At 36.1% G+C, this 14,458-nt stretch overlaps 1 pseudogene; it reads right to left on the reverse strand.

Annotated features, from left to right (window-relative positions):
• Positions 1–1,088: 1,088 nt before the first annotated feature.
• LOC118925845 (39S ribosomal protein L30, mitochondrial-like) lies at positions 1,089–8,457 on the reverse strand (annotated as a pseudogene).
• Between the last annotated feature and the right edge of the window lie 6,001 nt (positions 8,458–14,458).

Raw genomic sequence — 14,458 nt, forward strand, 5'->3', positions numbered from 1 at the left:
TGAAATAAGCCAGGAGAAAGACAATTACCAAATGATTTCACTCATATGTGGAGTATAAGAAAAAAGAAAAACCTGAAGGAATAAAACAGCAGCACAATCACAGAACCCAAGAATGGACTAACAGTTATCAAAATGGAAAGGGACTGGGGAGGATGGGTGGGAAGGGAGAGATAAGGGGGGAAGAAAGAAAGGGGGCATTATGATTAGCATGTATAATGTGGGGGGGGCATTGGGAGGGCTGTGCAACACAGAGAAAACATGTAGTGATTCTTACTATGCTGATGGACAGTGACTGTAATGGGGTTTGTGGGGGGACTTGGTGATGGGGGGAGTCTAGTAAACATAATGTCCCTCATGTAATTGTAGATTAATGATACCAAAAAAAAGTGCATTTGTCAAGAACGGGTTAGGGTGGTTGTTTTCTAATGTTTGTTTTGGATGTGCTGGTGAACTAGAGGTTCCTTTTGGATTTGACAAAGCTGAAATAACCTTCTTCAGGGTCTTAGATGACTCCTGTTTCTTTAACTGCACTGGGGATATCTGTTTGTACTGTTCCTGTTGAAATATGTTAAAAGAAAAAACAATGTATACTGTACAAGTGCTATAAAAGTAATGGCAGTGATGACTACATGGTTGTTGAACCTTGGCGAGACATAATGTACTTAAAATCCAATTTTTCTTTACCCTCACAATATATGTTTCCTATCATCCTCTCATTACTATTGCTCCTATTTTCTCAGTAATCCAAACTTAAAACCCTAAAAACTGTATCTTTTCTTTTTCTTTTTTCCAGGTCAGCCATATTACTGTGTCTTTTAGATTCTTTCATTGAAATATTGCTCAAATATAGGGCATACCATCACTTCTTCCCACCCAACTCCCAGTATATTCTGTACACCAAGCCTGACTTTGTCTTATTGTAAGCCTTATTTTATTAAACTAGCTCCTTTGTTAAAGGCCTCAGTATCTCCTCCACCACTGCCAGTTTTATAAAGCCAAAACACTTAATTTTGATGTTCAAATTACTTTTTATTTCAGTGTTTAAAATACATTTAAGGAGAACACTGTCTCATTAAGCTACCCTGGCACTAGGACCTATAGGCTTCCTGGTCCACAGGGCTTATGTGGTGCCTCACTACTGCTTCCCCAGCACTCTGAGGCCCCAGTTAGACATGTCATCCTCTGCTGAAAGTCCTCGTGGCAATTTCAGGGGCTTGATTCTTATCAAATGTTTAACTATTTTCAGTTTTGCATTCACTGAAGGGATATTCTTTTGGAGTATGTGCTTTTTCTAGCCCAAACATCTCCATTACATCTCTTTCCCATATGGATGTCTTTTTGCACTCTTTATTCTGATAATGATACACAGTTTATGAGGGTGCTGTGGATCCTCCACCATGTTCCCCATGATCTGCAGGTGAAGGCAAAATAATTTATTGGGAATTCTTGACCTGGTAAATCTGTCAGAAATCCAGTCTATAGTAATGACTGGCCACACACCTTTTGTAACGATTTTTAATCTGTCTGGAGGCCTCTGGACGATTAATGATCACAAAATCCCTGTCGTGAGTGTGGAGAATGTTCTCCTTATAGGCAGCCAACTGCTAAATGTTCACCCTGGACTTACCTATATCAAGGAGGTTAAATTACTTTTCAAGTAGATACTAACACACTTTCTGGTCAAAGTGGACTGTTTGCCATGCCATGTGCATATTATACTGTCATTATCTCCACATTTCACTATAACCATTTTATTCGCATGAAATGTCCCCTTAATGCATTTCAAGCCAAAGAAATCCTGTTCATTGTTCAAAATCCAACCCAAGCTTTCCCTGTTTCTCCAAGCCGGAAGCACCCATCGCCTCTATCCTTTGAGCAAGTTTACCTCTTACATTCTTTCTATAGTATACCTGGTATGAAGCTGGGGACAATGCTGGCTCAACACTTGGTGGTGCCTACTTTAGAGAGCTTTCAGTGTATTAGCAATAGGAAGGGTTTAATAACACAGCTTAGGAAAATTATTTTTTTTGAGAAAGATTAGTTTGTGATGACTAAGCCATAAAATTTACATCTGTAAATAAGAAAAAAAATTATTTGGTTATCAGAATCTTTTTTGAAAATAGTAAAAACATAAGACCTTTATTTGTATAATTAAAATTATAAAAATAAGCTGAAGTGGAATGATTACAATATTTTAAGGTAACTAAAATGTAGTTCTATTTCAGAATATAAAATTCTGTAATGAAAATGGGTGCCTTGAAATTAAAATCAGCACTGCTGTCAGTACCAGATGTGGGCTCTTAACACCCAAGTCAGCAAAGACTTTTGATGGGCATTTCACAAATGTAAATGCAGATGGTACTTACTAAATATCTTAAAGCACCAGTACTAAGAAGAAGTCAGCTATTTCTATATAAACTTATTTATCATATTTAAATCTTCATTGTATTATTTAGAAAATTAAGCTATATTAAGATAATTTAGAAAATTAAGCTATATAAGATAATTCTTTGTGAACAAAAGACTGTCATATAATATTTGTACCTAAAGCAGTGCCTCACAAAGAGAGTACTTAATTTGAATTTATTCAGTGAATAAAGTATAGAAAATTATACTAAATAATTACATTTATCTTTAAAAAATTATATAGTAAAATTCTTACATAAAATACTTTCATATAATTAATTTTACTTATTATTTATGATAGTGCATATTATATATAACATAAGAATAGGGAATGTCCTTATAATTCATATTTAATGTATACTGACTTAAATTTTTGGAAGAAAAAAATCAGTGTATTTTCATTTCTTGGAACAAGTGATGTCACATCATCATTTGGTACTTTTTTTCATAGGTAGTAATTGTTCCTGGAATGCACTGCTCAATCATCAGGAGGTATTAGTGTCGGTGTCACATTATTGACTCTTCCTGAACCTGAATACACAGAATCAAAACAGTCATGAAAATAAAAACTTTCCCCTTCATTTAAATTTTTATATTTTAATTTTCTGAAGTTGCTTTTCACTCTATACTTCTGAAAACTAATTTCGCATATGTTGACACCTGAAAGTTTTCAAAAAGTAACCAAAGATCACTGTGTTTTATCCCAAGACTAATTATAGATGCTCTTTTATAGCAAACATGTTCTTTTCTGATATTAGGGGTGGTACATAAAAAGGAAGAGAGGAGAAAATTGATACCTACATAATAACAGCAAATGTCATGCTGCCTTAAGATGCACACTTAGATGAGAGGAGGACGGGGAGAGAAGGGTGCGAAGCTCTGTCCCACCTTCAAATTCTTGCTCCCCTGAGCCTCGAGTCTCTGCAGAGCACAAAAAAGTCCAAGCACAACTTGATAAAGAAAACTCACTCCCAATCTATATATCCAATTTGCGTATATAGATTTGAATTAAATGTCTACAGTGTTAAGGGTATGGAAGGATCCAATGATTACATAACACTCAAAAAAATCACAAACTAATGAGACAGATACATAGCAGGTAGCATGAAACAGTTGAGATTATCATATGAAATATAGCAAAGTTCTATCTGTTAGGCTGTCATATAAAGAAAGAGAGCTGATTTAAGAGAACTATTTATAAAATACCCCTTAACTCAATACTTGGTACCAACAAAATGTAGGTAAAGTCATTTAGGATTAAGTCAATGTGAATGCCCATTCACATGAAATATTTTCCATTAACTACCATTGTTTTTTCAGAAACACACAAGTATTGCATATTCATAATTAATTTTGAAATGATAATGACCTCAGTTTAAAACTTTTCTGATCTTAACTTAATTTGTGATATTGGCAAGTAACTCTCAGTGCCTTAGTTTCTTTACCTCACACAATTCTGTAAGGATTATATAGGATCATATGTGTGGAAATCCTAGCTTGGCTACATTAAGCAAGTGTTTAATAAATGACTTTCTAAAAGGCAACCATATGAAATTATTTAAATAGGAAACATTTAAAAACTAAAAAAATTAAAGAAACTTTCATAAAGCAAATAACTCTTGACTTGGCTCTGTAAATTCAATTATCTTAAAGTGGAATGTACATTAATGAACAATTAAATTAACCCAACAATGTAATTTTTAATTTGCTTGATTTACTCAAGAAGAGTCAATGTGACATCGACACTAATACCTCCTTATGATTGAGCAGTGCATTCCAGGTCATCCTATGCATGATGTCATGATACCACCACTCATTCTTCTTAGATGAGTGGTTCTCAATTTTGGCTGCACATTTTAAATACCTGGGAAGCCTTTCAGACATGCAACACCTTAGTCTCAACACAAGAAATTCTGATTTAATTGTTCTAAGGTAGCATTTCTTTTTCAAAGCTTCCCAGGTTATTCTAATGCAGACCTAAGCTCAAAAAACTATTCATTTAGATTCTCAAAAAATCCTGACTCTCAATTCATTTTTCTTTTACCCTGTTCTTAAATTCTCTACAGTAAAATAAGAGTCAAGGACACTACCAGTTTTCTGAGAAAGAAAGGTCACGTATCCCAGGGTGAGGAGCAAGGACTCTGGTGCCACATGGCTGAGGTTTGAATTCTAGCTCCATCACTGACCAGCAGTGTATCTTGAGAGAGTTAAGTTCTGAGTTTCAGTTTGCCCATCTGTCAATAGGCATAATTATATCAGCAGCACCTCCAGATATTAGTATCCAATGAGTAAATGCATGTCAGTACCTGAAGCAATGGCTGGCAGTCAGTAAGTGTTCTACAAGTGTCATGTGATGATTGGGATGCTTAATTCTACTTTTTGTAACTGAAAGACAGCCTCCTTACTGTGTTCAAACATAGTATTTCTTCTCTACTATGGATTTATTCTAGAATATAAAGCACTGGTCACTTAATTACTAGAATTCCACTGTACATACAAATATAGACCATGTAGTAACAAAATCAATAGCCAGAAAATAAAGATGAAAAAATTCTCTGATGAGTAGTTACAGTGTTTGTGGAAGAAAAAGTTATTCAAAATATTTTTTACTTCATGTAACTCATTAAGACTGGCAAAGGAAGATGATTCTTTAGACTTCTACACTTAAATTGATAAATTATAGAACTACAGAGGTAAATTACTTTAGTTCATTTCTTTGAGAAAGAAGGTATTGATATTAGAAAAAGAGGACATTGATTTTAAAGTAATTGTGAAGTATGTCTTTTTCAAACATATTTCTGCCCTTTCTGCTAAATCATTAAACTTGGAGGAAAAAAATGATGTGATTATGCTGCTAAAAATGTATGTAACAGATGTATATGTAAATACAAAATCAGAAGAATTTAAGTCTTCTGATGTGCATATTCTATCTCTGGTGACTAAGAAAATATAAAAATTAGAGTAGAATTTAAACTTCTATATTGTGAGACTATATAAAAGCTCATTCTCTAATAGTAAAATAAAATTTTTAACTCATCCATTTGTATTGCAATTCACTGGTGAAAAGGCTGGATTCCTCAGAGGTATTTTTATTCCCTGCTTTAAGTGCATCAGGAGAAGAACTATGAGTTTCAGGTAAGTTTCTTTTTTGGCTTGATTTACCAAAGATAAAGGTTTCACATTGGACACCAATCCCATAGAGACTGTATTACACTTGTGTGTTTGTTCACAGATTCCTCCTTAGCCTGAGAGCTTTGGAAAATAAACGGAAGCTGCTGTGACAAAGCCTGAGGCTGTTTCTGGGACCGGAATGACAAGCGAGTCAGGGATCCAGACACAGGAGGCGATGGCTGGCGCGCTCTCCCTCCTGGGCCTATTCAGTTGCTTTCTGTCCATCTGCCTTTGGGTCTGACACACCATGTAACAGCACCTATAAATAACAAATTAAAAGGCAACTTCTTAACATCTATCAAAACAAAGAACATCAAGCAGTAAAACTGGAAGAAAAAAGGGACCTTTACAAGGGTTCCTAATGACTTATGTTAGAAACATAAAACTCATTAAAATACACCAAATGGCCTTCTAAAATTGTTTCTCCATCCCCTATTCTGTCTTGTTCAAAAGTAGGAACTAAAGGCAATGACTGTTTTAAACTTTGTAGACTTTGGTAGTCCAGATAAAACAATTAATTCCTAAATATGAATCAATAAATAATGTGCAGATACTGCCAATGAAGCTATTTATACCTGGTTGTTACTTTTATGTTGTGCTTCAGTCTCTGAATCAGAATCATTGTCTTCACTTTCTTCAATACTTTGATCTTCTTATTATTATTCATCTTCTTCCAGATCATCTAAATCACTACTACTAATGCCTTCTCACTTGAGGTGTCTGAAGATGTACCCAAATCACTATCACTGTTGCTAGAACTTTCCATAGTTTGCTTCCATGGTTTCTGGATAAAGACAAAATTTTTAGCGAGATTTTATTTTTGGAAAAAATTCAAGTATCAGTAAGAGGAAGGCTCTTTTAATTTTCAAGTGATATTTTCAATCTCAAAATATCATTTTAGGAAAAAATAAAAAGTCACATGTTAAAAGTATAATTATCCAACAAACGGATCAAACTATCTGACAGGAATTCTCCAATAAATCATACACATTCTTTCATGTACAGAACACTGGAAAAAGCAATATAGTATATACATAGATCTACTCATATATGTGACTGCCATGCTTCAAACTGTATGACAAACTGAAGAGCAATGTACAAAATAATAATTCCAACCGTGATAAGGGTTACATACACTGAAGTTTTATATTTAGTTTTAGTCTCCTTTCTTTATTCAGATAGTGAGTCAGTAGCCAAATATTTGTATATAACATGCCAAACACACCTTCCCAGCTGCAGGACTATGATGTTGTTTAAGACAGTGTCCTTTCCACCAGGAAACTGAGAGCCTAGCAGTGGTGGTCGTGGTGGGAGAGCAGACAGATGACTAACACAAAAGCAAGTCATTCCGTTCGATAGTAAGTGCTGCAAAAGAATATAGAATAGGCAGCAAAAGACTTAAGAGGGCTGCTTTAGTTAGTTAGGGTCAAGGAATTTAATTTTTTATATTTCACACCAGAAGAGACAAAAATATGGCAAAAAGACTTTATGGGAGAAAGAACATTTAAGACTCTATGGGAAAAAGAATATCTGAAGCTGGTAGAAAGGGACATTAGGTCACATAAAAGCAAAGTTTTGTGTTTAAGTAACACACAATGGTGGCAAAAAGTGGAAAAATCATGAGATGAATTATACTTAATAACTATTTAACAATGGAAAAGTTAAAACTCTGCTAAAAGGGAGACTGAAAAAGAGAATGTTGAAATGGTAGAGCAACAAGAGTGACCAGAATCCCAAATTAATCTGAAACATTTAAACAGCATATGCTGATTGATAAAGTAAATTAGAAAATACAGAAAAAGCATTTGTAAAATACAAAAACAATGAATTAACTGGAAATACAGCCTTTCGTGACTACTGGGATTAGGGAATGAAACATAGTAATACACCTCTCTGCCAGGAAGTCAGGTTGAAGCCGTAGTTACACATTGCAAATCTATACTCCTTCCTTTGTGCCTTCTGAAATTCGATTTAAATCTAATAAAATGCATATGAGTGAGGAGAGTCACTCCTGTTACCTGCCTGCAGCGGTTCTCTGGGTTAACCGCTCCAGAAACAGCTCTTTCTTTGCACCCCCAATCTGCTGTGGGTTTCTCCACATGTACAGTAAAACTATAAAAATCAAGGAATCTGAACTGAAGTTACCACTTTTGATTTTAGTAGGGGCTAAGAAAGGAGAGGAACAAAGGAGCTGCAGTGACTAGGCAGGGAAAAATAAACCACTTCAATGCCCAAGTAATCTGTGTAATTGTTTATTTAAAGAGGGTATGAGAAATGAGGCCTCCACTCGAGAGTTGGTGTAGTGGTGCAGGTTCTATATAACCTTCGGGCATAATATTCACTTGCAGACCTGCTGCACCCAGCACATTACAATTCCAAACAGGGCAGAAGGATCCACACTCATAAGCACTGAATGTGATTCTCATGCAGATGGTCTTAGAAGAGGATTCTCTGATGGAGTGCAAAGAGTGTGCCTTTGTTAAGGTAACAAATTTAATCCCCATCAGAAGAATTCAAAGCCTGTGAGTAGAGAAGTCCATGTATCGAACCCGGACACATAGTACTTTACTCCTTGCACCTTTACCAGGATCTCCCTCCACAGTCACCCCACAAACTGCACACCTTGCAGGGAACCTTAACCTCATCTTGTCCTTTGTCCTCTTCCCTGAATCTTGAAACAGGGCAGAGCAGATTTTGGTTGATAACATGTATGTTGCAGAGCTGATACCAGAAGTAGAGTCCATAGGTACCATACCAGGACCCCTCCAGTGGCACCAGGAAGATGATATTGGTTATAAGAAGCTGCAAAGCCCTCCCAGTTTCTGCTCGAAGCACCATGGCCTTTTGCCGGTAGCATATAACCTGTCCCTCGGCCCACATTGGGTAAGGCAGATTCGGGAAAGGTCCCCTGCGTTCTCGCTGGGCTGCCCATCTGGTAAGAAAGCTTTCTCCACTTTAAACACATTGACTCAGAGATGGGCTTACTGTGCACTGGCCACACAAATCAGGATTTAGGGGTCCAGAAACAGTGTTAGAGAAAAAGAGAAAAGTGAGTTTTGATATCACCAGTTTCATCTCCTTAGTCCATACTGGTATTTGTGTCAGTGTGTGGTGTATGTAGTTCTTTTTGTATTCACACACAATTAGGTATATCCATTTTCTGTCATTTATAGATTTTAAAAATAAATTTAGGTTCATTAAAAAAATGATCCAGGAAGAGCTTATTAATCCCCCCACTACCCCATCCAATCTGGGAAAAGCATTTCAGAACTTTCTCCTGAACTTTCATTTCACTGTAGATTACTTTCAATAACAAAACAAATACCAGTTCAAGGCTATTATGTACCAGGCATAGTTGCTCTAGTCTCTGGGGACACAAGGGTGTGACAAGCAGATAGCAACTCTGCCCTAGTGGGAACAGGGAGAAGCTCAATAAACAATGTAAGTGTCTTTAGTGATGAACACCATGACTAAAACAGAGTAATTACATATAATGTGTGCTGGTGGAGGGATGAATATTCAGATGCAGTTACCAGGTGGACCTCCCTGGGCTGAGACCAAAATGGAGAGTGAGAACCAGTCACATACAGACAGAAGAGCCTCTCAAGAGAAGGGAAATAGCAAAGGCAAAGCCGTGAGCTGAAAAGAAGTCTGGCATGTTCAAAAGAGGAGGGGAATGTAGTAACAACAATGTTGCTCAGTGAAACCTGAGCAAAAGATTGTATATCAATGATACCTTAATAGAAAAAGAGGAGGATGTAAAGTTACCTAATAGCAAAATCTAGCTTTTAGAAAAAGTGAAATGGTCATTGTAGTTGCTATTCTGCAAGGTCTAAAACACATTATAAGCAAAATTGCAAAAGCTAGTCTTCTACACTGCAGGAAGGCACTGCTAGTGAAATGACACCAATGTATATTTAGAACTGCCTGAATGATGGGAACTAAACCAAGATTAACCATACAAAAGCATTAATTATTTATCTACTGTTTAAATGAAAGAAATGTATTTACATAGGAAGAAAAACTGTGTTTTGGCTTCAATCAGCAAAGTTGAAATCTACTATTTATAGGCTTGAAAACTAGGTTCCACATAGCTGATAAAAAGGACTGAGGTTTCCCAAAGATACTTGTATTATTTAATATTGAGTCTATAATTACCATTACAGTTAAATGTATAGACTGTATAAATAACCAACAAATCAGAAATGTAATCAAAATGTAGTAAGAGTTAAATATTTTAGACATAACCAAACTCAGGAAAAACAAAAATGTACTTTAGGATGTCAATGTTAAATAAGTACACAATATTGATTTTTTTAAAATTGGAAATTATGTACGTTAAGGTGATGACACAAATAAGAAAACAAGCAAATAAGGTCAATCAAATAAAGATGAAAATGGCAGAGCTGCCTACAAACTTTACAAAAGTCTGATGTATCACAGAAAATAATTAAGTGACTAGCTTATCTTCTAAATTTAAGATAATGAAAAATTTAGTCACTCACGTAGCTTTTTATAATATAAAATATACAAAATAATTACATAAATCAGTATGCAATGAATTTCTAACTGTATTAAAGGAGGTAACAGCATAGTAGCAACATTAGTCACCTTCAACTGAAAGATTCTAATATTTCAGAGGATATTGAGCCTAGAAGATACAGCAGAATTCAAATTTTTTCATACTTGACAGAGCCAGCCAGTTCACAAAAATTCATGGTAATACAATATAAAAATACAATAACCAAAATATTGTGTAAGTAATTTCAAAGAAATTACCATGAAATATGATCTCAATATAAAATGGAAATAATTATACTAACAGCCATCAAATAACTTACTATCTGTTGATTTAATCGTCTAAAATGCAGAATAATTTAGAACTGTGTAAAATTTAAAATCAAATATTCCTTCCTTAAAATCCCTAGTAATGTCTTCCTCGTATGTCTTAATTTAATAGGTGATTTCAAAAATTTGGTATTTTGGTTACCCTTTTGAATAAAGCCAATTACAGAGAATTTAAAGTTGTTATACCAAATCTACAACTTAAAAAAATGAGTCCTCTAAAACTAAGTAGTCTCTGTTCATTTTTTAAAAAGTATGCTTATATAGTTATATTTTAACCACTAAAGACTCTTGTAATTATCTGCATATCCATCTCCTAAAAAATGTAAGCACATTACATATACTATGTTAATGTAGTATTCCTCAGCTCCTGGCCTAGGGCCAAGAATATGGTAGATGCTCCAAGAATTTTGTACAATAAATGAATGAGTGAACAGTTTTTGCAGACCAGGGAAGTTCTCAAATGTTTTTCTATATAGTGGAAGTATCAACATTACTAAAGTTCAGAAGAGTAATCTTCATACAGTAACCCATCATTCTAGTGCAGAAGTTTTTTGCTTTTAATAATACAGTAATTATGGGTGGAGATAAGATGGAGGCATGAGTAGGACAGTGGGAATCTCCTCCCAAAAACATATATATTTTAGAATATACAACGAATACGACTATCCCTAAAAGAGAGACCAGAAGACACAGGACAACAGCCGGACTATATCACACTGGCGAGAATCCAGCGCCTGGCGAAGGGGGTAAGATACAAGCCCCGGCCTGGTGGAACCTGATTGCCCCTCACCCCAGGTCCCAGCGGGAAGAGAGGAGTCAGAGCGGGGAGGGAGAGGGAGCCCAGGACTGCTAATCAGCCAGCCCTAGCCATCTGCACCAGAGCGCAGACACAGTGCATGTGTGGAGTGCTGGAAACTAGGGAAACAGGACAGTAAGACCTGTGAGTGGGTCCCCGCAGCCGGTGCCCAAGGGACAAAGAAAAGTGAATGCTTTTTTAAAAATCAAATCTCAGTTTTATTTTAGATATGGAAAGCCATAGAATTAGAAATTTTTTGAGGTATAAAAATTATATAAGCATTATATTAGTATCAGCTATACAATGTAATGATTCAGTATGTGTATATATTGCAAATGATCACCCCACAAGTCCAGTTAACATGTCACCACACATAATTACAATTTTTTTGTTGTTGTAATAAAAACTTTCAAGATTCCACAGTATGATTATTTATACATATTATTGGCTACACATATACATTATTAGCACATACATCCCCAGAACTTACTCATTCTGTAACTGGAAGCTTTAACTTTTTTATTTTAGAGGGCATCTCTCATATTTATTGATCAAATGGTTGTTAACAACAATAAAATTCTGTATAGGGGGTCAATGCTCAATGCACAATCATTAATCCACCCCAAGCCTAATTATCGTCAGTCTCCAATCTTCTGAAGCATAACGAACAAGTTCTTACATGGTGAACAAATTCTTACATAGTGAATAAGTTCTTACATGGTGAACAGTACAAGGGCAGTCATCACAGAAACTTTTGGTTTTGATCACGCATTAGGAACTATAAATCATCAGGTCAAATATGAATATTCGTTTGATTTTTTATACTTGATTTATATGTGAATCCCACATTTCTCCCTTATTATTATTATTATTTTTTAAATAAAATGCTGAAGTGGTAGGTAGATGCAAGATAAAGGTAGAAAACATAGTTTAGTGTTGTAAGAGAGCAAATGTAGATGATCAGGTGTGTGCCTGTAGACTAAGTATTAATCCAAGCTAGACAAAGGCAACAAAACATCCACAGATGCAGAAGATTTCTCTCAAAACAGGGGGGAAGAGGTTCTAAGCCTCATCTCTGCTGAACTCCAATTTCTCACCTGATGGCCCCCCTGCGACTGTGCTTGTCTTAGGTTGTTCCTCCCTTGAGGAATCTTACCCGTCTCTGGCTAACCACTCATCTTCTGGGGCCATACAGGGAAATGTAAAGTTGGTAAGTGAGAGAGAAGCAATATTATTTGAAAAGGTTAGCTTTATACTTCTTTGCATATTTATGCCCTGTGGCTTCTATGCCCAGCATTTGTCTTGAGGTATCTTTACCACTTGGAAGAATTATGATACTCGGTAAATTTGATATGAGGCACGAATTCTATTTAAGGGTTGTAATTAGGAAGGAAGAAGAAAAGCTATAGAAGAAGCAGATGGAAGAAAACATGGGAAGATTGATTATTTCTTTGACATATCTTCTTGTAGAGTAACTTAAGCATGTATAGGTTTTAAACTACTAAATAAATTGCACACACACATTAACATAATAGGAATACAGTTACATAACCAAAGCAGACCTATAATTACCAGCCATCTCCAGTGAAACCAAGTAAACCAGTTAGGCATTTTGTGAAAATTTATCTATGATATGATGGATATTGTCCAACTGAACTTGAACAGCCTGAGAGAAATCAGACAAGTTAAACCAACCCATTCCTGGGAACTGTTCACATCCCATATGTTCTTTTAACAGTAGATAGTCTATAGTTGTAAGATTTTGGAGTGCTACAACTTGCACTTCTCCTAATTCTTGGTTGAGTTCCGACAGTATAGATCCAGTCAGATTTGTTGTTTTACTGTATGCACAGGCCAGCTTAGATATCTACTTCTTCATTCCCATGGCAAGTACAGGAATGAGTGAGATGAATGCAGCTACAACTGTAGCAGCGCCTGGATCTTTGTTGAGGTTTATTGATGATCATCTTCTGGTATGATTCTTTCAGAGAGTGCTGATGTTGGAAGTTCTTCTTCATATCGTATCTTAGATCATTTTCTGGGTAGCCCAATTAGGCTTTGATCCTCTGTATAAACATAAACAGACCCTTTGCCCACACTTTGATATGCCCTTTATACCATTGTGTAGAACTCACTGGAGGTCACCACACAGGAACTGATGTTTTTTTTTTTAAGAGAAAGGAATATTATCAGAAAAATGTACCACCATAGCCGATCATCTGACACCCTTTAAGTGATTAAAATTAAGGATATTACAAGCATGCATTAATCATTGATTTACAGTTAGTTTTATCCTATCAGGGAGTAATCCCCCTATTCTTTCTTTTTTTTGTTATCATTAATCTACACTTACATGAAGAATATTATGTTTACTAGGCTCTCCCCTATAAACCCCTTTACAGTTGCTGTCCATCAGCATAGCGAAATGTTGTAGAATCACTACTTGTCTTCTCTGTGTTGTACAGCCCTCCCCTTTCTCCCACTCCCCCATTATGCATGCTAATCTTAGTAACCCCCTTCTTCTTCCACCCCCCTTATCCCTCCCTACCCACCCATCCTCCCCAGTCCCTTTCCCTTTGGTACCTCTTAGTCCATTCTTGGGTTCTGTGATTCCGCTGCTGTTTTGATCCTTCAGTTTTTCTTTGTTCTTATACTCCACAGATGAGTGAGATCATTTAGTATTTCTCTGTCTCCGCTTGGCTTATTTTACTGAGCATAATACCCTCCAGCTCCATCCATGTTGATGAAAATGGTAGGATTTGCCCTTTTCTTATAGCTGAGTAATATTCCATTGTGTATATGTACCACATCTTCTTTATCCATTCATCTACCGATGGACATTTAGGTTGCTTCCAATTCCTGGCTATTGTAAATAGTGCTCCGATAAACATAGGGGTGCATCTGTCTTTCTCATACTTGATTGCTGCATTCTTAGGGGAAATTCCTAGGAGTGGAATTCCTGGGTCAAATGGTAGGTCTGTTTTGAGCATTTTGAGGAACCTCCATACTGTTTTCCACAATGGTTGAACTAATTTACATTCCCACCAGCAGTGTAGGAGGGTTCCCCTTTCTCCACAGCCTCGCCAACATTTGTTGTTGTTTGTCTTTTGGATGGTAGCCATCCTTACTGTGGTGAGGTGATACCTCATTGTAGTTTTAATTTGCATTTCTCTGATAATTAGCGATGTGGAGCATCTTTTCATGTGTCTGATGGCCATCTGTATTTCTTTTCTGGAG

Source organism: Manis pentadactyla, chromosome 6, assembly GCF_030020395.1.
Source record: "Manis pentadactyla isolate mManPen7 chromosome 6, mManPen7.hap1, whole genome shotgun sequence".
Taxonomy (NCBI): Eukaryota; Metazoa; Chordata; class Mammalia; order Pholidota; family Manidae; genus Manis; species Manis pentadactyla.